Here is a 23,305-nt window from a genome sequence, read left to right as displayed (position 1 = left end):
GGAGCAGACAAAGATCTTTGAGTTCAGAGAGGAATATGCCCAGCTACTGAGATGGGTAGGAGTATTAAACACTGGTTGGACTGTAAATCCTCAGAAATTTGTTTCCTTTTTTCAGTTCAAACATGAATTTAGGAGGAGAACACATTGTATGTCCCCCACCTCCGCCTGTCCAGAGCCATTTATTTTAAAGCAAGAACGTTTTTGCTCTGTAGTGGAAGTTTAAAAGGAAACTATCAAGTACTTTCTAAACCAGTTTTGCATCTTTGTTACTGCTTTATCTTTAGTAATTTGAAATGCTGGGGGTGGAATGTTTTTTGATGCAATGCCAGCAGAAAAGTAAAGCCCAGCTTTAACCCTTGGGTTCCTCTTGTCATGGCTTTGTACCTCAGGATCATGTTCTGTGGACTGTAAAATTTCTTCGCATTTCTATAAATGTGAGGGGAATTCAGGGGCATGTGTGTCCTTGCCTGATGGTGGACACAGAGCTCTGAGGGCATTTGTTTTTGCAGGGCAGGGGTGGTGTGAAGGGGGAGCACTGGCAGAAATCGATGGAGTGCAGCGTGTGGGGCTGTGGCCGTTCTCTCCCTGCTGGGTCTCTGCTGGTGCTTTGAGCTGTGTTTTCCTTTGGTGAAAGTTGCAGCAAGCAGAGGAGCTCATGCTGCCCTTACTGAGGTGTTTCCAGGCTGAAAATTCAGCATTTAGGCTTTAGCCAATGTTCCTGGAGGGGGGTGCTGATAAAGAGCCGTCCCAGTCCAGAAATAGGGATGCACAAAAAATGAGTCACACTGTGAGCAACCAGCCTCAGTTAGGCTGCTGCCTCCATGTTCATGGATCAGCGCTGGAACATGGCTCAGTGATGACTTTTTCTATGCAAGTAGTTCCTGTTATTTTGTTGTGTTTTTTTTTTTCTTTTCCTTTTTTCTTCTTTTTTTCTTAGTTAAATGAATCAACATCAGTGCATGGAAACTACACCATGGGCTAATGTTGCTGCCAAGCAAGGGCCAGTGCATGGCCATTCCCCTCTTCCATTTCCTTACTAAAAGTTTCACACTTCAGCATCTATCAAAATAGATGCTGGAGCCAAAAACTAACAAAGGTGGAAATGATCTTGGCAGTTTCCTGTGATCTGGTCTCAGACCAAGCAGATACAGCTCCAGCTGCAACCTCCGTTTGTGCTGGTGATGTTTGCGAAGAGCTGCCACTGGAGCAGCCCAGGGAATGGTCTGTGCAACAGGAAAACAAAGCAAAACCAGGAAAGAGCAGATGCCATACCTCAAAATGGGTGTTTGGACAGAACATGCCTAAAAGGATGTTATGGGTGGGGGCTGTAAAGGTGCCCTGTCTCTTGGGAGCCAGCTTTAGCTTAGAGAGGAGTATGGTGAGGAAAAGGCAGGCAGTTTAAGTAAAACATCTTGGCCACCCCATGTGGTGGATAATGAAGGAAAAAGCCACTTTGTGTTCCTGGGGCTCCAGTCAAAATCAGCCACCTCCACCCTGCATTTTCTCTGACCCAAATCCCACTGACTGACCCAACAGCCAGTGGTTCAGTAGGAGTTGAACAGGGACCTTATTTGGGCTGTAGTTCTTCTGTTGATTTTATGGTCATGTGGAAATGCAGTGGCTGTAAATGCCAGGCTGGTGGTGCCCCTTGGTAGAGGTGTGGTGTAGTGGTGGGAGAGGGAGGCAGCAGTAGCAGGACTTTGCTGCTCACAGCAGCTCCAGCATGGCTGAACACCGACACAGATTGATGGCAGCTCCTCCTGGACATGGTTGGGTGTTGGGGTGGAATCATGGGCACCCCCTGGCTGCTTGTTCTCTACCCTGTGCCCATTTTCTGCCGAGAGACAAAAGTCTGGAGGAGCAAGGGTTTGGCGGAGCTGCGTCTGAGTTGCAGGAGTGCAGAGAAAGGCAGTTACTTCTGATCCTTAAGGCATGTGATGAGGCCTCTGGAATCCCATTTAAGGACAGTGGAAGCTACACTGAAAGCCCAATGTGTTGGGAAACAGGCCATAAATGGAAAGGGTGTGTGATTTCATCAGGCACTTTGAGGCTTTGTACTTGTGCCTTACCAGCAGCATTGAGGCTTTTAAAGCCAAATCTGATACCATTTTGAGCACTCCTGGAAACAGGAAGGTATGCAGGTCTCCTTTGAAAGTGCTTCATGCTGAAATATTAACTCACTTTTGAAAGGGTTGCCAACACATGTAGCTCCACCAGTAGAAATGGAGGTGAGGTTACACCAGTTATATTGGTGAAGAAAGGTGTACAGGCATCCATTAAATTTTAAATCTGGCACTCATTTTGACATGTTTAAAGTTGATTAAGAAAAGGTTGGTGTTGAACCACAGTAAACCGCTGTCAAATAAAGGAAGCAATACAAATTAATCAAGTAGGTAATTAGCTGGATCTCAAACACCAAGGTTGCATCTCTGCCTGTCTAATTTTCTGTTAGGTTTCCTTTTGCATTTCAGACTTTCCTTCTATTATTTTCTCTGTGCCCGTGAAGTCATTTTAGATTCCTGTTCTTCAGTGGTTTGGGGTTTTTTATTGTAAAAAGCATTCAGCCTCCTACCCTCTAAAGCTTGTGCTCAAATCCTTCTCCATGCAGTTTCTTCCTCACTCTTTAAAATTCTGAACCACGGTGCACTCTCTGCTCAAGACTGCTTGGGAAGTACTGGAGGTTAGAAATTCAAGATCTGTGTGCATCCAGGTTTCTGCATTATGGGAAGAAAAGCAGAGTACTCCAACATTCAGAGCCCCTGAGGGGCAGATATAAGTCGCTGGCATCGTCGCATCTGAAGGGTTTGGTATGTGACATAAGTTTACTTATGCAGTTAAGACCTTGAATTTGAAAACTGCTTTGAGATCTTGAGGTGGTCTGATCTTTCCAGAAAGACAAAACATTGCCATATTCACCTTCTCTTTCAAACCTTTTGTTATAACTGCTTTCTGTGAGCACCAGATTCACACAAAAAATGTATAAAGCATTAAAAAGTCATTGCAGTCTGCCTCCTTTCCCCCACAGATTGCTGAAGTTTCTCAATTTTGTACTCAGTTTCCATCACTTGGGAGACACATACATCATGCCAATAGGATCCATAAATATTCTTAATCCCACTTTGCTGGCAATTTTCTCTTGCTTTAATCTAATGCAAATGGGATCCCGATTCATATGAGAAGCCCCTCTTCCACCTGGTTGCATTGCTAATAATGCTCCCCCCCCTCCACCGGTTGTATTTTGAACATAAACCCACTTTTATTTCATGTTTTATGTGACCTCTAGACTTTGAAGTCCTTCAAGGGCACCCCAAAATACGCCCTCAGTTTCTACCAGTTGCCAGGCACTGGAGGAAATACTGGAGGCTGTTCAGAACAACAGCCGCGAGGCAGAGATTCGGGTGTACTGGAGGCTCATCTGGCAGGGCCAAAAAAAGAAAACACTGCCTTTTGGGAGGGTTTCTCGGGCGCTCACCCCACGCCTGGGTGGTGGGCTGTCGTGGCTGTGGCGGTTGAAGGGAGTGGGATCAGCCAGCATTAAGCTGCAGCTCCCAGTTTTGGGGAGGGCTGTTGCCTCACCGCGCTCTCCCGAGGTGTGTTCGGTGCGTGGCGGGACTTGTCACCCTCATTAAGCCTCCTAACGTCACGCAGATCTGAGCCTGGTGATTTGCTTCTGGGACCACTGCCATGCCTCGGGGTGCCTGATGGGAGGATTATTTTTGTTCTTTGCAGAAGACACTGTTTTCCAAATGGATCATAAAAAGAAAAATGTGCTCGTAGGTGTTGAAAGAGCAAATGCTTTTGCATTTGACTGCACTGTGCTTTTTCTGGTTTCTCTGCTCTTTGGAAGCAAACAGGGGCTTTCATCATGATTTTAAATTCTGGGTCGTTGCAGACTGGCTCTGTCCACATAACTGCAGTGAGGACTGTGATTCTGGGGGGAGGGCAACTAAGCAGTGTATGGTGACTGACAAAACAGACCCTCTGAGATCTGCTTTCTTAGCCAAGTTTCACCCTTTGCATTTTCCTGGGTCTTTTCATTTTTGTTTTTGGTTCAGAAGCATTCACGCTCTCACACATCCCCAGGGTGTTTCTGGAGCCCCATTGGGGTGGCAGCTGTGCCTGGTTTGAAGCTCATTTCATCTGTTCTTATGGAGATGATAGTAACCCACAATGCAGCTTTCCATGAGGCAGCCTGCCTTGCCACGTCCTGCCCATGGTGCTCTAGTTACCTGTTCTTTCTTTATTCCATGTTACCAGAGACCCTCCTGGACCCATCCATGCTTGTCCTGGAGGTTGCTTTAGTTGCATTTTTTTCCCCCATGCCTCTGGCTTTTAGCATGGGTTTCTCCAGGTCCTTCCTATGAAGTCCCTGGCACCTGCTCATACACTGATTTTGGAGGACTGTGGCCCTGGTTTTCTGCGCTATGATCTTTCGATCCATTTAGAGACTTATTTATTAGCAGCTCCCCAGGCCTCCAGCTGGCCCACTCTCCTACACCAGCACACTTCTCCTTAGCCACCAAATGTGCTGGTCTGTTGTGAAATCCTTCCCCTGACTCATCCTTCTGATCCTTTTAAACTGCCCACTCAAAAAGCACATTGTAGGCTGGGATGAGGAACTCACCCGGGCTTGAGCTGTGCTGGTGCCTTCATCAAGCATCTCTGAAGCTTCTGGAAAGGCAACAGTTTCCACCACAGCCTGATGTAGAGGGACATGAGTTTGTGTCTTGTCTGGCTGCCAGGGAAAAGTCCTGAATTTGCTGAACCAAAAAGGCCATGGCCTTCACATGCTGGAAGGCAGGTTTGGCTGGGAGAGTGTCTGGGGAAAGGCTGAGTCTGATGTCAGATATTTATTCTCTGCTGCTGGTGTTTTGGATATGGTGATATCTCCTTTATTGCTCAGTACTTTCAAAAAGCTTCTTTTTGTGAGGTCAGCAAACAATATTTTTCGGGGGCTTTTTTCAGGCATTGCAGGAGAAGGAGCCAGTGGGGCTGTGAGAGAGGATGTCACTCCCCATCACAAGATGGGTCCTCACTGGGCACCATGGAGGCACAGCTGGCACTCTGTGAGTGGCCAGAAGGAAATCAACAGTAACCACAGCCTCTGTCACTGGATGTGCAGAGTTATCAAATCTTACCTGCTGTTAAAACCCCATGAAAATGGCAACAGCAGTTTCAGAGAATTTTGTCTCTGTCATTTCATTTACCAACCATCTGAGCTCTGGTTGCAGGGTCTGTCTCTTTGGAGCAACCTTCCTAGGGGGGTGGATATTGTGTCTTTTCCCTGTGAATTCTTCATGGCACTGTTGATCTCCTGACTTAAATTTTTGATGCAATTAAGGGAAGCAGTATCATCAAACTGTCTGTGCAGGAAAGTGATGATCAGTGACAGCCTGAATGTGTCACATCAGCAACTTCCTACGAGGTACTTGCTACCTCCACAGAAGTTATTTGCAGATAGTTTTAGTTACTCTTTGACTTGCCCAAAGGGGAAAGAGTTGCTCAAAAAATAAAGAGGTCAGTGGGGGCTGCAGAGATTGTCCCTTATTTCTGTGTGGTCTTGGGAGGTCCTGTTTTCCCAGCCTGTAAAATGGAGGATATTCTTACCTGATGGAGGTGGGAAGTATGTTGAGATGTGCAGCACAAGTTTGCCAGGTACCAAACTGCAGAGGGAAAGGTAAATGGGCCCAGTGCTCTACAGCAAACCCAAACCACGGAGTTTGCTGCCATTCCTGGATAGAGCAGAACACAGCTGAGGTCCTCCTTGAAATCAAAGGGGAATGTGCCAAGCAAGCAGCCACCACTAGGAAACAACACACTGCCTGCACAGAGGTCTGAGGGCTGCAGCTCTGTACAGAGCATCACTGATGCTCAGCAAGTTCAGTCTCCAAACTGGGCACTAATAGTTATTTCTCCCTCTTGGGGCTGGTCTGGGAGCAGGATGCTCCCAATCTTGGGTGTCAGTAGAGTGGCAGTGGTTGTGTATGAGCATGTGTCAGGTGGAAGAAAGAAGTGGCAAAGCAGCCTTGCAGATAAATGTTCTCACTGGTGGTTGTGTTTGTGTGCGTCTGTTTATTTTAATTAACCTCCAAACAATGTATTTGATTTTTTTTCTTAATTTTAAATATTGAACCCAGCTTCAAAGTGATCTCCTGAGGTAGTGGTTCAGATAATTCCTGGCAGAGAACAAGTTTTGGGTAAGAGCTGGAGCCTCATAATGAGGCCTTGAAACATAAAGCCATCACTTCATTTCCCCAGGTACCTGCGTGCCTGGAATACATCCTCCTTATACTCCTTTGTTTGAACTCTAGGAGGGGTGACAGAGTTATTAATTAAAACCGTGGCATGCACAAGGTTTGGAAAGGGAACAAGAAATGCAAAAGGAGTGATTTCCTCCTCCTCCTCCTCTCCTTCCCCTGCAATTTATTCTATTCCTGGTTTTCCATGTGATATCTTGTCCTTGCAAATAAAAAAAAAAACAACCCACCTCCCCCATCCAGACTTATTTTGAGGAGGTGCTTGGGAACACCTTTTGCTTTGAACTGTATCCTTACTTTATTTCGTAGGTACAAAGGCAGCAGCAGGGACCCACCCACATGCTCCCTGGATTGGGGATATTGGCACTGTGCAAATATAACACAAAAAAACGTGTAGGCAGTAAATCCCTGTCCTGTTCTGGGGATATGAGGGAAGTTCACAGAAACACCTTTTGGTTCACAGCCCTGTTTGAGTCAATGATGGCCACTGATGTTGCCCCCATCTAGGTCAGGCTCTTGAAGTGGAAAGATGTAGAGGGAGTTACAGGTGAAGACTACAGGTCAAATCAAGGAATCCAGTGCTGTTATCTCTTTTAGACAACAGTTCAGGGCCCATTATCCAGCAGAAAACCTACTTTGTAGCATCTGCTTCTCTGTAACCTTCTTGCCACTCTTCTCCATTGCTGAAGAAACCGGTGTCCTTACTGGCCCGGATGCTGCAAGCATAAGTGCATTGTCTGTAGTGATGTAATTTTAAAGAAATTAATATATTAAAAACATTTCCTTCCTCTACAATCATGATAATTTTTGAGCTTCCTGCAGTGGAACATTTTCTTAATTGAATTCCTAGTACATTGAACATCTCTAAAATGCATGAATGGCAATTTCATCTTGCTGGTTGCATTCTTGCAAGGGACACTCTTTGAGGACTGTTCATGAAACAAAGACTTTTTTCCCCTCTCAGGCCAAGGTTTTAACTCCTGTCTTTGCTTCACCAGTCAGCATCAGCCTTGTTTTCAGTGTGGTAGGTCCTTTGTTGGAGAAGAGCTCCTGTGTCTGTCACAGGAAACAGGTACATCTCTGCAAGAGCTTCCTCACTGTTGGGCTGCCTCTCCAGGTAGTTCACCAAACCTCCTCCTGCTTATATGAGCACAAACCCTGACTTGCTTGTAGCAGACAATTTTTGCAGCATTCCCTTGCCACGTATCCTGATGCTGGCATGACTCCTGATGGAGGGCATGCTCCACCACACTCTCCATCCCGAGCTGCATCTGAAGACATCCATAATTCCACGTAGGTGCTTAGGTTGCACAGAGCTTTGCAGAGCTAGTAAAAGTGCATCTGGTGATGTTACAGCTGCCTTGTTTCATTGGTAATGAAAAAGGGAAGCAAAGGGAAGATGGGAATCCCACTCACTGTCACAGTTATCTGGCTTCAGTGTAGCTGGTGTCACACAGACATGACTCCTTCTCCTTGAGGTTTTTCAGCAAAGAGCCTCTCCTGGCAGCCAGTCTGTGTCTGCTGTACCCCAGTGCATGTTGCTGGTTAGCTCTAGCCTTGGAGAAGCGGCATTATTGGTCCTGTGAGGACCAGCTGAAATCCAGAAGTGCTCCTGGGGTGAGCACAACCCAGGTGCTGCCTAGAAAAAGCATGGCAGCAATCTGAGCACATGAACTGGTGCCCTTGAATAGCTCATCTGTTAAGGCAGGGCTGCATTCTTGGGGTTAAGAGAGTTATCACAGCCAGAAACTGGCACTAGGAGAGTAAGGAGATGTGCTCCATCTCTGCTACATAGAAAAAGGTGCATCAGTTATGGGAGGGAGTCTTTTGAGTCTTGTTTAGATGTGACACACACAATTCTCAACTCTGGGATCATTTATGCTCTCTCTTTGGTTCCAGAGAGATTTCCAGAGCTTAATTATTATTATTATACATTAGTGCTTCCCAAGGTCTGAAGTATTTAATGAAGACCAACACAGGGTGAATGAGATATAAAGGGATTTGGGTTCCTTTGAGAAGAAAATCCCAGCCTAGCCTTCTCTGAGAAGCCAGTACCATCCCTTCCCTTTGCAGCCAGGGCTGGCTGTTCAAGGTTCGCAATTCAAAGCAAAGAGACAGTCCAGAGGCTGCAGGACCAGGAAGTGATTTCCAGAGCAACCCCACAGGTTGCTGCTGGTTGTGCAGGAGCTAAATTGAGCACACACGTATCGAACAGCTGCAGCTTTGCCAGCTTATTGCACCCAGAAAAGCCATGCTTAGGGCATGCAGAGCTCCCCAAGCGATTGTGTGCCGTGCTGGGTCATTTCCTGTGGCAGAGGCTTTTTCCGTGATTACTTTGTAATTGTACTTTTTACCTGTCATTTTGTGACTTGCCAGGCAAGGCTACGGATGGAGCACGTTCACTTGAAACATTATTCTTCAGATTTGGCAGAGAGATGACAAACTTTTAGGGAAAAAAACAGAAAGACTAATGGGAAATAATCTCCTCTTCCCAGGAGGTCTGAATTCTTCCCTCTCCTTTGAAGGTCAGGGTCTGTCACGAGCCAGCTGCATCACAGCTCCAGCAGAACATCTCTCCCTTGCTATCCAGCTTCATTATGGTTCCTATTGTCTCTTTTCTCCCAGGACAAGGTTGTGCTGCACTTGGCTGCTCATGAGGGAATGGAGCCCTCACAGGCAAACCTCTCGGGGCGTGGAATAGTCCTGATAAAAAGCTGTTTATGTGCAGTGAGAAGATACCTAGCTTGAAATCACCCTGCAGTCTTCCTCTGTGCTCCATTATAAATGTGGCAGCAGGCAGGTAAATCCTGCTGGTTAACAGGGAACAGCTTTTTCCCCCTAAAAAATTGTTGAGTCCAGCTGTTTAGAAGGAAAGCATCAACTACCTGCTATCTCAGGAAACTGAGAACAAGCAAAAGTGCAAGGCATTTCATGGCAAATCTACAGGGCCAAAATGTGTGCAAGAACACCTTAAGCTCCTGGGGCTCAACACATCTGCCAACAGAAGTAGTAGTACAGGGACTGATTAGACCATTTCAGTGTTTAGTGGTGATTTTGCAGAAAATGCTCTGTACTGAAGATGTTTTCCCATTTGGGTTAGCATAGGAATGCTCTCCTAAAACACTGAACACGAACGATATTTTTAACTTAAAATGGCTGCTCAAAATACAAGGAAGAGTGTAGCTAATTAAGCCCCTGATCATTTAAAATTACTGAATGTGGCTCAGGGAACATAGCCCCTATCAGTGAGGGCAGAGCACCTTGCTAAAAGCATGTCTAAAAACAGGTGCTACAGAGGGGAAGGAAGGTCTCGAGATTTTTCACCTCCCATCTACAGAACCAAAATGTGCCTTTTTTGTTGTTAATTTTGATATTTTTCTAGTGTCTTTGATTTGCTACAGAGAAGAAACAAGAGATAACAAACACAAAATCTTCTACAGCTTCAGTGTCCTACTTTCCAGCTCTCCCCTTTTCATTGATCACCTGTATGGAGTGCAAGACATACATTTTACTTGAGGCCAGAGCAGATCAAAAACACTCAATATGTTATACATATGTTCAGTTAGGAACTTAAATTAGGTTGCAGTTCAGTGGGGAGGGTGGCAGAGTAAGGTTTTCTTCCCTGCACAGCCCCAGTGACAGAGCAATTGATAATGGCTGTGTATTGTCACCTCTTGCCATCTTATAGACGGGATCCCTGGCTTGGTGACACTCAGCAGTGACATCCCACAAAAAATGAGTCTTCTTTGTGTCACAGTCTGGGGTCTTGCTTTAAAGAAAAAAAAAAAAGAAAAAAGGAAAACACACATTAAAAAAAAAAGTATACAGCTGAGAATTTTAGGAGGGTGATCCAACCCCCTGCAGCCTGAGAAAGAGACTGTCATGACTCCTAACTCTGGTACTCTGGCTCAGACCCTAAATAGTTGAGGTCAAATTATTAATAGAGAAGGTGAGTGACAGATTCCAGACCCTCAAGTCAGGCTGCCTCCCAGCATTTTCTGCTTGTAAAAATAAGTAGCCTTTCTCCACTTCTAACAAAAATCTCTTCCCTGGCTCTCCTTGACGGTTCCCCCTCCTGTCTCCACCTCCAGAGATGTCTGAACAGTATAATTTCCTTTTATTTTTAGCCATCTTTCATGATTGAAAGTATCTCTGTGTCAAATAGAAAACGTTTCCATGAATTCCTCAACAGGCACTTACTGCAAGCAATTGATGAAAATGAAATATTTAATGGGGGTTCATATCTGTGGACTTGGTGACACTGCTGCATCTCAAGAGCAAAACTGTGATGACATCAGGATGGATGATCATGAGGCCAATCACCTCCTCAGCTTCGATGGTGCTTCTCTTTTGGGGTCAGTGTTGGATCTGGCCTAGGGGGTGTGTGAGTTGGTGGCAGGTGAGCTTTGGGAAGCAGTGGCTGCTCCTGGCACCAGAGTTTCCAGCTCTTCCTCCTGAAGACCCAGTAGTGCTGCCTGAGGCAAAGCTGATGTTTCTCACTTGTCGGTAGCGTGTGACTGCAATGCTCTCCAGAGATCCAGCCGTGTCCACAGGCAGCTGTTCATCTCATCTGAGGTAAGAACCACTTGGAATCAGATCCAGAGTCCAGTTAGCTCCGTTCCTTCTCTTGCAAAGTGACCAGAGCAGATACCTCTGGAAGAAGACAACACAGGAGCTCCTTCAGGAGGTCTCCTGCATACTGCTATTGACTCACACTAGTTTTTACTTGGGATTTTCCTGAGGCATCATTTTTGCCTTTGCATTTAATAGTCTTTGAAGGATTTGTCTTCCCTGGATTAGTTCACCTCTTCTCAGGCCAGTTCTGCGCTCCCGTTTTTATGCTCAGGGAGACAGACACTGCTCCTGCTCATCCTCAGCAGCTCAGCTGGATTTTGCCTTGGCCTGGAGAGCTGCAGCAAGAGCATTTCCAAGACAGTGGAGGAGCCAAAACATCCCCTCACTTGCACACAGTGAGGCAGGAGTTGATTCAGTTTAACGCAGTTACTAAAACTGACCCTGAGGATCCAAGGCTTTAATTGCATCCACTTCACAAATCAAGCTCTCTCTAATCAAACTCTCTTGTTGTGATTCACCCCTAGCCCACAGCCAAGATAAAGAAGACAGGCCTCACTTCTCTCTGCCCTTTCTCTCTTCCTAATCAGCTAATAACATCTCCTTCCTATGTACCCCCTTCTGGGCTGCCTCTCCTCCTTGAAGTGTCACTGCTCTGTCCCAGGCCACCTCCCAGGTGGCTTGTGCATCTCACAGCATCCTGTTGGAAAAGGGTGTGAGGAATCCTGTTGTGTCCTTAAAAATAAGGAGGTAGGACCCACCTTCTCACTGCTGCCCCCAAACACGGGTATCAGCCTAAGGAGGGTCTCCTTTGCTGCCTGTGTCAGTCCCTCGTGGTTTTCTGTTGCAAAAGCTGTGGAAGAGAGTTTTTGGTGTACTGCATCCACTTGGGAATCATAACACTACTGGAATTTATGAATCATAACTAATCACGTTGCCAGGTACAGGGAGGATTATACGATGTGTGATCTAATAACTCCGGGCTGTTTAATCACCTGTGGTAGGTTCTGAGCACGTTGCATGACAAGTAACAGAGCTGACCTTTTAAGGTGAAACCAAAAAAGGTGTTTCTTTCACAGGTCTTTCCTCGCTTGGCTTGGCTACAGCATCCCTACAAGTAGCAGGACCTCCTTGCCTGGTGGAAGGAGGCAGGAGTGTTGTCCCACAGGTGTTGTCACATCTCAGAGGAATTTCCCACCGGGATTTCTGCGGCACTTTCAACAGCAAGGGAAGGAACTGAGTCTGAATTTTGCATGACATTGTTGTTGCAAGGTGTCCACAGATGCCCAGAAGCCAACACAGCCTCCAAAGGAAGCTGGGAACGTTCTGCCATCCCGGAGAAGACATGTCTGGGGCTGACCCAGGACTGTTATCCAGCCCTGCAGTTTATGTGCAGGTGAGTTGTGTAGGGTGAGAGTGAGCAAACCCATGCCTTTTGTGCACTGTTCATTCACTCCTGTCCCCCAGCCCCAGTGAAACACTTTTGCCCTATGAAGAGCAACCTCTGCCAAGAATAATGAAGATAATGAAGGTGCCACTTGCCTGGCTGTGACAATCCCTTCCTGCTGCCACCCCAGCACCACAAGCAGCTGAGGTGGGTGCCACCAGCACAATATTCTCAACAACCTCTTGGTCTAAGCTTAGCTTAACCAATACAGATAAATCTGCTGTGTGAACAGAACTGCGTTTAATTCCTGAGATAAATTCACAACAATTGCCCAGATGATGTTCACCCTTCCAGGGGTTTTTGTGACCGAGCAGGGGTTTTCTGGGTAAACCCACGCTCTGCCCATGCTCTGGCAGCAGCTTTCCCAGGCAGCCAAAGCACAGCTCCTGCTCTCGAACGCCTTCCCTGCGGCCCTTGGAGTGGTTTCAAGAGAAAAGCGAAACGGCGACATTTTAAACGTCGCCTCCCACGCAGTGTCTCTCTTCAGCCTCCGTTCCCACTTGCCGTGAGTTCAGAAGTCTCTGGTGGATCAGTCTACCCCCGGAAAACTGTGGGCTTGCCAAAATAGAAGCATTTTTGCAGAAGGCAGTGATTTGGCTGAATGTTTTGCCAGCACATGTCTCTGGGGTTTGCAATTTGTTTCAGCATTTTGTGTTTTTATTTTATTTTGGATTTCGTTTTCTTGTACACAATGCTACCAAAACAAAATATTTTAATGTTTGCAAATAATTTTTTTTTTTTGGGGGGGGGTGGTGAGGGAGGAAACCAAGATTTACAAATACATTTTGCAATGCCAGGATTCCCTGCCCAGCATTAGTCTCATTTTGCTGTCAGCTCACAGTATCAGCTCTGGTTACGTAGAAGTCACTGTGAAAGGACCCGAATGTCTTTCCCCGTAATATGCTTTACTTTCAGGATGGTGAATTATTTAAAATGCTTTCTATGGCCTTAGTCTTTCCTAAGTCCCAGTCTCATATTTCGTTAATGTCAGTCTCATAATCGATTATTTCTTTTCTGGTGGCATCTCCTGTCAAGGACCAAGGTGCAGTTGATACCCTCCTGGTTGGTGATGGAGAGCAGAGCTGGGGTGATGCCCTAATTCAACCAAAGCTGGGAATGTCTGTGACCTTCACAGCTGAGAGTGAGTTGGAGGAAAGCAAAGCCAAGAGCTGAGTAGAGAAATTAAACAAGCCAAGTGAAGCAGACACTAGGATTGGGGTGGACCCTAAGCAGAGAGTGTGAGGCAAAACAAGAAAAGCTCTTTCAAGACAATGGGAAGCATTTTAATTTGAAATGCCTCTTTAAATGCTGTTTTCTGGCACCTGGGAAAACTACTCAGTAGTTTTACTCAGTCATAGCAGGAAAAGAGAGGGAAGAATAATGCATCCAGTGGAAATTCCTGCAGCTCTTGGCTCAGCAGACCATAATTGGAGACTGGAGCCTGCTCAGGACACTGGAGCTAACACCTCCACCCTTACAAGAGGTGGAATCTTGGGTGACCACAAGTGGTAAGCTTGGGATGTCATTAAAATAGCAACACCTGCGGCAGCACAGAGCCCTGAACTCCCAGCCGAGGAGTTTCATCGTGCTCCTGACTTAGAGGGAAGATGCCACCTACTAAATCACCCAAACCACTTCCTGCAGCACCTGGTTTTTCCTCGCATCTCCTATCCAAATAGTGACTAGACCCATGTGAAAAATGCTGGATCTGCTTGGCTGGGCGTTGCTGGATCTGCACCACACATTGCCATCGGGATGGATGCAGGAGGACTAACATACAGAAGGAGTTACACCTATGCCCACACCATGGGCAGAACAGGAGCATGTTCCATCCTGGAATGCACCTCTCCAGCACTTGGCCTACCCTAATTGATGGCCGTTGTTCCTGGATGTGGACTGGAAGACAGGCAGAGACATCTCTTGTGCTGGCTGAAGCCTTCAGCAGGGAGGAGGACTGTGACCCTCTCACCTGCCTGCTTGCTCCTCAGCTTTCTCTTTCTCAAAGGCTTCAAGAAACTGCAGAGATTCTGAGATTTTTCTTTTTTCCTTTCTTGAAAGCGTGGCTAAAAATAGAGTATTGAAACCAAGCCCAGCCCAGAAAGCAGAGTGTGTAGGTGTGATGCAAACCAACACCTGGGGCTGTGAAGCATCCTGGGGGAGCTGGCACCCATCTGGCAGACGTGTTCTCTCTTTCCCCTCATTCTTTCTTTGGCACCTCGTCAAAGAGCACAGGAGATGCTGAACCTAAATTAATCTTGTGTGAATATAACCTACACATGTTGTTCTGGTTATGAGGAGAAGAGAACAAGGAGAGGACAACAGTTTTCATTTGCAAAACTGTCTGAGACCCCTGAGCTGCTGCTGTGCTCTCTGATTTTATTTCCTGGCTGAAGGTTTCTAGAGGTGGCTGGTACAAAACAGTGATGGCAGGTGCTGCTTTGTGGTGGTGGGCCAGGATATCTCTGAGGTGTAAATAGGCCAGTAGATGACATGCAGTGCACAGGGGTGATTTCTTGGACAGCACTGGGTGCCAAAGGGGGAAGGTTCAACAGAAGGGAGCTCCTCCAAGTGTCATGAAACCATGGAACCTGTAAGGAAGGCTGCTGTGGCAGTTGTCTCCTCAGTTATAGGTTTTCCATGGCTGCACAATGTGGACATGCCAGTCCCACAGTGCACCCCTCTCTCACACCCCCCCAGCAAGAATGTGGGCAGGTCTTGTGGGTGTGATGGGGAAACACAGGTCTCCCTTGAAGAAGGGGGATTTGTGGGGCCTTTGTATAGAGAGAGAAATCATAAACCATGTGTGTGACACTACCATAGTCCCCCCAGAAGACCTGTGCCTCCACCCTGCCATAGCAGAGGGGATTGGGGCAGGATGGGCGTTAACATGTAAATCCTTACACAGCCTGAGGACTACAGTTTCCATGGATGAAGGGCTGTGGTGGACAGACATGGGCTTGGTGTCTGTCATCTGTAATGCAGTGGAGACTGGTGTTTGGTACAAGGAGAATTTGCCCTTCTTGGGTGCAGTTAATTGCTTGACAATGCCGTGACCTTGTGGCAACTCAGATGCTCCCTCTGTGTGGCCAGAAGGGGCTGTGTGCAGCCTTAGGGATGGGAGGATTACCCTGGGGTTTGATGAAGAAGGTGGCACAGGCAGGAGAGTGCATGTACAGGGTGAGTTTTATGAGCTGCATTGGTCTGGCAATGCCCTACACAGGGGCACCTCTCAAGCACAGCACCCCAGATACTCCAGCAACCTGAGAGGCAGTAATTCCCTTTCCTCCCTGCCATCCCCAACACCTCTGGCAGTGCTGGAAAATGGTAGGAAAGCAAGTATCCTCAGAGCAAGCCAAGTCAGAGAGCTATGAAGTTGGAAAGAGGGCTTTGAAAATCCAGGTGGGAACCAAACAGGCTGTGCTTCCAGTGGCAACTTCCCAGAGATGGGCTTCCAGGGACAGTCCATCTGGTGATGCCTGTGGACACCAGCCAAAAAAAAAGGCATGAACGTTGCCAAGACCCCTCATTAAACTCTCCTCCCCTCATCCACCACCCTTGCTGATGTAAGTGCATGGCTGGAAGCAGTTCATTCCCTATCAGCCCTTTCCTGCTTATCTGGAGCCAGCGGCGAGAGCAGGAGCTGCTCGCACAGAGGGACCCTGCAAATCCTGGGATGAACGCCCGGACCAAGAGCTATTTCCCAGGGGGATCGGGGTGGATTGGGTAATTAATCACAGCTTGTCTGGGGGAGGATGAGGAAGTCTGAATAAAGGTGTTAACGGCTCTTAAAGGCTTTCCTGGTTCACAGAGGGTGCTGCCTCAAACAGATTATCTGGAAATATTATTAGCTGGAGTGGGAAAGGGTTTTTTTTCTCCTCTAGGTTCTTTGCAGCCACCCTAAATCTGCTTGAGCTGTTGAGACAGGTTTTATTGTGCAGGAGGTGGTGGGGGAGAGGTGTTGGCTGTCAGTGGGTCAGCAATTAATTGGTTTATTCCTTTCTCACGGTTATTTTCTGACCAACATCTGCGAAAGCCCCGGTGCCCGCTTTGTCCCAGCTCAGCAAACAAGAACCACAGGGATTTGCATGAGGGGACCCCAGGCCACGAGGGTGGCTTTGCAGGGGCTGCTGGGAGGTCCCTTGTCCTGCCAAGCCTCTTTCCCTGTTATCTCCTCTTAGGAGGAGGATGTGATTAGTGTTTTGTACCATGGGATGTCAGCTGAGGGATGAGAACTGGGTGCCAAGAGGAGGAAAGGGCTGACACAGATAGGTGGTAAGTGAAAGCAGAAACCTGCCCCCTTTGCTCCAAAGGAAACTTTCCTTCTAATGTCTTCATGGCCATCAGTTCAGACAAATGCTGTTTTCAGCCCCATGCTTCTCTCCCTGGAGAAGTGACCCTCAGCCACGTGTTTCTGGGTGAGGGTGGGCTCTCCTCCATCTGCTGCTGCCATCTGGGAAATCATTTCTGATTGATCCAGCTTAACTGAAGTGCCATTCCTGTTTACCTGTGGCTTTGTTACAGTTCTAGTAGGTTAGAAACAGAGGGTGCCATCCGAGCAGAAACCCTGTGCCCTTCCAGCTCAGCCCAGTCTCTGCCCCAGCTCTGCTGCTGTAAATGAGCTGCAGTGGGTGGTGGGGCTGTGCTGGCACAGCTATGCCAGGCAGTGGGGGCTCACTGTGAGCCCTACCAATGGCTCCTTCACAGTAATTGCTCTGATAGTTCTTCTGAGCTGGGAAATCACCTTTCAGATCAGAGCAGGGATAGAGAAAGAACATGGCTTTGGCCTGAAGGATTTTGATAGCTGTAGCTTGGCATCATTTTGGCTTGGAGTGAAAAACATAAATTTTGAGTTCTAGAAAGGTGGTGGAGTGAGGACTGTGAAACTGCTGTGCGGGGTAGTCTGCTCTCTGCTGCACATTCCTGGCCTCCCCCAGGCCTGCTGGGCAAGTGGGAAACCCCCTCCGTGAGAAATTAATTGGAAATCACATCATCCACAGGGAGTATTTCCCTGTTGCAGTGCTGCTACTTCTCTCCCAGCTCTCTCTATATATTTAATAGGCATTAGGCACTCTGAGCAGAGTCCCTTGGGCTGCTTTCTTCATGGTTGCATCGATTTCCAACAACTAAGTTAGCCCCAAAGAAAGCATAATGAAAGCAGCAGATTTCCAGGTCTCTCTTTTTCCTTTACAGAGGGCCATCCCTTTCACACATGAAGCACAGCGAGCCCAAACCGGATCCCCATTCTCCATGGAGATCAGCCTGCAGGGATGACGAGAGAAGCAGAGTGAGTCCCCAGCCCTCTCCAGAGCAGAACTGCAAAACCACAGGCTTCAGCAAAGCCCTTTGAGCCAGCCCACTTCCCAGCAGAGTGACTGTCCCTTTCTCTACACTCAGGGCTGGAAATAATGACAGGTATGGAAAATCCATTACAAATAACTAATAACGCTCCGCGCAGCACTGCCGGCTCCATGAGCGCTTCCCCAGCTGCAGGGAGACCACAGGAGCACTCCCTGGAGCAAGCAGACACAGGTGGTGCTGGCATGTGTCTGGAAACAGCCCAAAGGTGGGGAGAGCCTGAATGTCTGGTGTTCTGGACCCTTCTCCTCTGCCATGGGACATCTCATCAAGCCCTGTGTTTCCAGGCAGCCCGATGTCAGCCCCAGGTGAGGCAGTGGTGGCAGAGCAGGGAGATAACCCTGTTTCCTTGAAGCAGAAATGTAATTTTGTGTTAAAATTGCTTTTTCCTCCCAGAAGGTCCTTAAGCATTCCCTAAGCTATTAAGAGGCAGAGGGGGATCTGGCTGGCCTGCCTGCAAGGCAGGGGTGGGTAAGAGGGGAAGGAACCAGGCTCTGCCTGGGTTGGCACTGGCAACCAGCACCTTAACCATGGAAAGGGAATGTTGGCCAAGGGCTCCAGCAAAACCCTGAAGCAGCAGATGTTGTCAAGTAGCTCCTACAGGCTCATATTGAACCCAAGGGCTGTGTCCACATCCAACAATGTAAGATTTTTCTCACAGAGTTTCCAGAGAGCATGGAGCAGGCCAGAACCAGGAGAGAGACAGGCTTTTTAATGTTGGACTGTTGTTACTGTGTAAAGTAAACCAGAAAGCAAAGGGTCAGTGTTCTAGTCTGCATGCAAACCTTGAACTAAGCCAAGCTCTTGCTTGTTCCAGTATCCCTTTCCTTCTTGAAGGATGTTTCTGGCATCATGTTTCTGGGGAAGGAAATCAGCCGTATGGTCAGCAGGGGGGCACACTGAACCTGCCAGTGCTTGATAAAGGCAGATCAATGCTTCAGGAGGAGCAACTGGACAAGGGGCTCATCACAGGCATCTTCCTCCTGTGCTCCTTGCTTCCCTGCAGCCTCTAATTCTGCAAAGCACTTTGCATTGTAGCTACTGGGACTGAATGAATGTACCCGGTAGTCTTGTGTTGCCCACTGCAGCAATAGATATGCATAGTGTGCGTGATGGAGAAGAGACAAGCCACTTGTTCTCATCTTGAAAAGCCTCCTGTTGCCAGGGAAGCACCAGGGCTCACACCCCAGCTTATGTGTCATCAGTAACTCTCCTGCTGTTGAAATTGCGTTGTCTCTCTTAATCATGAAAGGCTTATTTTCCCACACTGGAAAATGAATTCAGCACCATTGGCAAAGCTGGGGGCTGGGAAGTTTTAATTACTGTTTGTACAGTGCTCTGGGGCTCTGGGGTGAATGGTGCTGGAGGCCTGGGAAGGGTTATATTATATATTAGCAGTTACTTATGTTTTATTATATATCTGAGCTCTGTGGTCTTGTCTCTGTGGTCTCCTTCCTGATGCCTAAGGTGCAGTGGGGCTTCCTAACTCGAGCAGTACAAATACCCACCCTCCTGTCACTGCTACCACTGCTGAGCATCACTGCAGAGTATGAGGGAGACCTAGAAAGCCCAGTGTCCACCTACAGCCAAAATAGACTCAACCATTGTGTGCCTGTAAATACTCACCTGCTTTCTTTGGGGAAGAAGAACCCTAAAGCTCTTCTCTCACGGGGCTTTTCCCACTAAAACATCTTTTCCTTAGGCAACGCAGCCACATCCTGCATTGACCTTCCTGTACCCTCCTTGTTCAGAACAACACCTTCTTAATTATAATCCATCCTCTACCTGGAAAAAAACGGGATTTGGGGACAAGGAACAAATACAGAGTCATAAGTCTCTTTTCATGGGAAAGGAAATCAATCCAGCGCCCTGCTGGGAGCCCTGCTTTGCCTAAACCCTGGCAAAATGCAGTAAGAAGTTAAGGCTCTTAGCGGGCGAACATTACAAGAGCCCTATTAAGCACAGCTCAGGTCTTTGTGGTCAAGTGTTCCCTGCTGCACCCGGCGCTCCACGTTTTACACAACGGGGCGATTGTGGCCGCGCCGCTCTGGCATCGGCACCCTGCGAGTACCCACCGTGGGCTGCACAGGATGGGCTGCTCAGCAACCCCACAGGGCGAAGCCAGTGCTTTGGAAAAGGATTTTGCAGAGAATAGGAGTGTTTCAATGTTGGCAAAGGCCAGGAAAATGGACTCATTAGCTATCAATTAGTATATGATCCCACACGTGCACAGCTGCGGGCGTGTGATGGTGTCTCAGCTTATGATAGCATCCCTGTGAAAATCAGGGAGAGAATATGATGACTTTGACCTCAGTTTTTAATTTACACGCACACACACCCCCCACCCCGCATTTGTGTTTTGGTGGCACACTTGGTTTTCTGACAGATACTTCCAAAATATTCCACTGATTACTGCAAGGGGCAAAACCGGAGTGACTTAAAATTTGCCAAAGCTTCTCAAACGCAAAATCCCCTCCAAAAGATGTGCTTTCCCTCTCTAGCCAGCTATCACCTGGTGGTTCCTCCTGAATGGTGGGTCGTGGGGTGGTGGGCAGGCCCTTGCTGCCTGTGCCAGGCATAATGGGCAGGGCAGAGAGCACAGGCAAGGTCCCAAGGTGAGGACAAAGCCTGAGTATGACAGCACTGCAGTCACCACCCACTGCCAGCACTGCTTCCCATGTTTCCGTCACAATCTGGGACAGACAGAAGGCAGGAGGAAGAAGTTAGCTGAGCCTCTGTGCCCCTGATGCTGCTGCTCAGGGGGGTTTCTTTTACTGCCAGGTACATTATGGCTTCTGATAGGTGGCTGCTGGGTTGAGACCTGTGGCTTTCTTGGGCCAGTTGGTTCTAGGTCCAATGGGTTACCATGGCCACATCACTGAAATCAGGCAAGGAACGCATCCACCAGTCCTTTCAGCAGCACCAGAGTGTGTCAGGGTGTGATGGAGCCAGCCCAGCCCCGTGCCTGGGAAGGACAGAAAGGCAAGAGTGTAAACAGTCCAACTCACATCCCTCCAGCACTATCCCACTGGTGAGCAGATGTCAGAGGAATGTATTTTGCAATGGCTTTATTCAGTCTGGAGTAACTCCTGTTCTCTCTCTTTCAGGATATTCTTCTCTGCAGACCTGCCTGACAGAGAGTGAGGAGGGATCCAGCGTGAAGCCACAAAACTGATCCTGAGGAAGAAACACAGTTTGCCTCCCGTCCTCCACCCCTGCAGACCCAAGGGGAGGAGCTGTCCGTGGATGTCCCTTTGGGTCAGAATGCTGGGCAAGGCAGCATCTCTGGGTGCTCAGCAGTCTCTTTGAGAGAGGTTTTGTTTAGGTTGGCTGCTGCTGATCCCAGCCCGTCTTCAGCACACAGATGCTTTTAACCTCCTGAGGAGGGGTCTGAGTGGCCAACAGCTGCTGAGGACACTGCCACAATTCAGCCATGTCCCTGCTCAGGCACAGATTGTAAACACAGTAGGGAATCCAGGCCATATCCCAGCCCAGCTTGGCTGCCTGGCTTGAGGTCCTCATCACCCAGAATTTGGAGCTTGCCTCTTTTTCCATTACCTCTAAGCAGAAATGGTGAATGTTTCGGTAATGTTTCCTAAAAATAAAAATGTCAACAGAAAGAGCCATTTAATTACATGAGTCTGTGCATCTTTGGGCCCTGAGCAATCCACAAGCTGAGAAGAGAAATGCTGAAATACCTCAGGAGTTTGAAGATACTCTGAGAAGGTTCCTTACTGCCCATGGATGCTTTCACCAGCATCACCTGGGGCAGGAGGGCTGTTTGAGAACTGTTCCCTCCCTAGGCAAATAGCCAGTTTTCTCCAAAACCAGTCCATCTGTCCAATACTCTGCCTGATGGAAAAGCCTGTATCTGAAAAAAAGGCAACACAGCTTGTGTGAGCGTGCTGAGGTGCCTGTAGTGTGTCAGCATGGGGACTGGGTACTGCTCCAGCACTTACATGGGGTGTTATGGCTTTCTTTGGGAAAGAAGTCAAAGGATATAGGCACCCTATGTTAGACTAGGCTTTGCTAAGCAGGAATGCATAAACTTGGTCCAGCCTATAATAGCCTTAAATGTCAGGGAGTGGCTTTTGATGCAAAACTCAGGAGCTGTCTTGACAGCAGCACAGAGAGCAAGTACTTTGTGCAGCCTTTTGGGGAATGAATGGATGAATCAGGGTGTAAAGATAACACAATTAACTCCTTCAGGCAGCTCAGGCAATGTTAAACCCCTGAAATTCATGTTTTTGAGGAATGACCCTACTTAGCATCCTTGCTTGCCTTCCTCAACCCCTACTCTGTACCCATCCAGATCTGATCCTTTGTAGGAGACAGGGACAGGAGCTTCTCCCAGCCAGCTGAACATGGATGGTGGATGCTCAGGCAATTAAAGAATTGGTATGAGCTGCATTAACCCATCTTCTGTGCCCCATCTAATTTGGCAGGTCTGATGGATGTGCTGCATGGTTACAGAGCCCAGAGCTCAGTACAGGAACGGGGCATCTGAGGACACCAGGAGGACACTGAAAGCCTTGTCATAAAGCCTAAAGTCTCACAGCAAGTGTCTATTAATAAGCCATGCCCACGCTTCCTCCAGGTATTTACAGTGCCCTTTCTCCCTGTTAGCTTTGGAAACCACAGCTCCATTTTGACAGAGCAAGTCCTTTTCTTTCAGTGATGCACTTGGTGCCACAAGTGTGTTTGGCTGGGGCTGTGCGTCAGTAAAAACCTACCTCACTTTGGGAAGTGAACAGGATTTCCCTCTAAAAATGATCTCTGTCTCCAGATGAGCAGTTTCAGCCTGTCCTCTGGGAGCCTCCCTGCTGTGGAGATGGTGGCTGACTGTCTCTAATGTTGGCTGAGGAGAGGTGCCACTGACCCCACAAAATATGGAAGTGACGGCATTAATCCAGCCAGCAAGGTCACCTCCCCCCAGGGCAGGTTGTCTCAGGTGAATGGGGCCAGGTGAGGATTCCCAGGTGCTCAGAAGGAGACCTTTGGAGGCTTGCCAGTGTGTGGGGACCACCAAAAACCCTGGAGGGTGGCTGTTTTCTTACCCTTGCCCAGGGCAGAGCTTCTTGTGCCACACTGACTCTTTGGCAAATGGGCCAAAACTGGCACATCTGCAAAATGGGGCCAGATGTCAACTGGGATGAGCCTGGCCTGTGAGTCAGGTTGGGCTGGAAAGGTAAGGAAAAAAGCATTTTCACCCCAGGGAAACAATAAGGATATGAAATGGAAACTAGGACCTCTGAGCTCCTCTGCCCTTCCCCAGGGAGGACCTGTGGGGTGCAGAGGGCAGTCCCCAAAATCCAGCATCTGTTGTAACTCAATTGTACTCTCTGAGAAATGTCTTTTTGCTGTTAAATGTGCCATTGCTGCTGGAGTGACTTCCTTCTCTCCAGCTGGAACTGGAGACAAAGGAAAGAATCACTGGTAATGAGCTATTTATAGAGAAATTAATTTTGATACTTGCATCACTAATACAAGGCAAGGCAGCACCACAACTTTCTTACCGTGGTTGAGGACAGCACTCAGAGGAGATTGAGAGCCTTGAGGTCCTGTGAGTGGTAGGAGCATGTTTCAGCATTGCTTGGTTGCAAGAGAAGAACCAATTTGCCTCACTGGAAAAACAGCCACTCATAAACCACAAGAACCCGTTGTTCTGGTCAGG

At 47.9% G+C, this 23,305-nt stretch overlaps 1 long non-coding RNA gene across 3 annotated transcripts in view; it reads left to right on the top strand.

The window, feature by feature from the left end:
* The window catches only part of LOC108499781, a 227,722-nt gene extending 206,473 nt beyond the window's left edge, over positions 1-21,249 (top strand). For all 3 annotated transcript variants that reach the window (XR_001875652.1, XR_001875651.1, XR_001875650.1), the window contains exons 3-6: positions 10,450-10,832; positions 11,909-12,225; positions 17,467-17,688; positions 20,739-21,249. This is a non-coding gene — a long non-coding RNA (uncharacterized LOC108499781). The remainder of the gene's footprint in view (positions 1-10,449; positions 10,833-11,908; positions 12,226-17,466; positions 17,689-20,738) is intronic.
* Positions 21,250-23,305: the final 2,056 nt, after the last annotated feature.

Source organism: Lepidothrix coronata, unplaced genomic scaffold (assembly GCF_001604755.1).
Source record: "Lepidothrix coronata isolate B3197 unplaced genomic scaffold, Lepidothrix_coronata-1.0 Scaffold78, whole genome shotgun sequence".
NCBI lineage: Eukaryota > Metazoa > Chordata > Aves > Passeriformes > Pipridae > Lepidothrix > Lepidothrix coronata.
The sequence above is the reverse complement of the archived record's forward strand: the minus strand, read 5'-3'. Positions and strand labels throughout refer to the sequence as shown.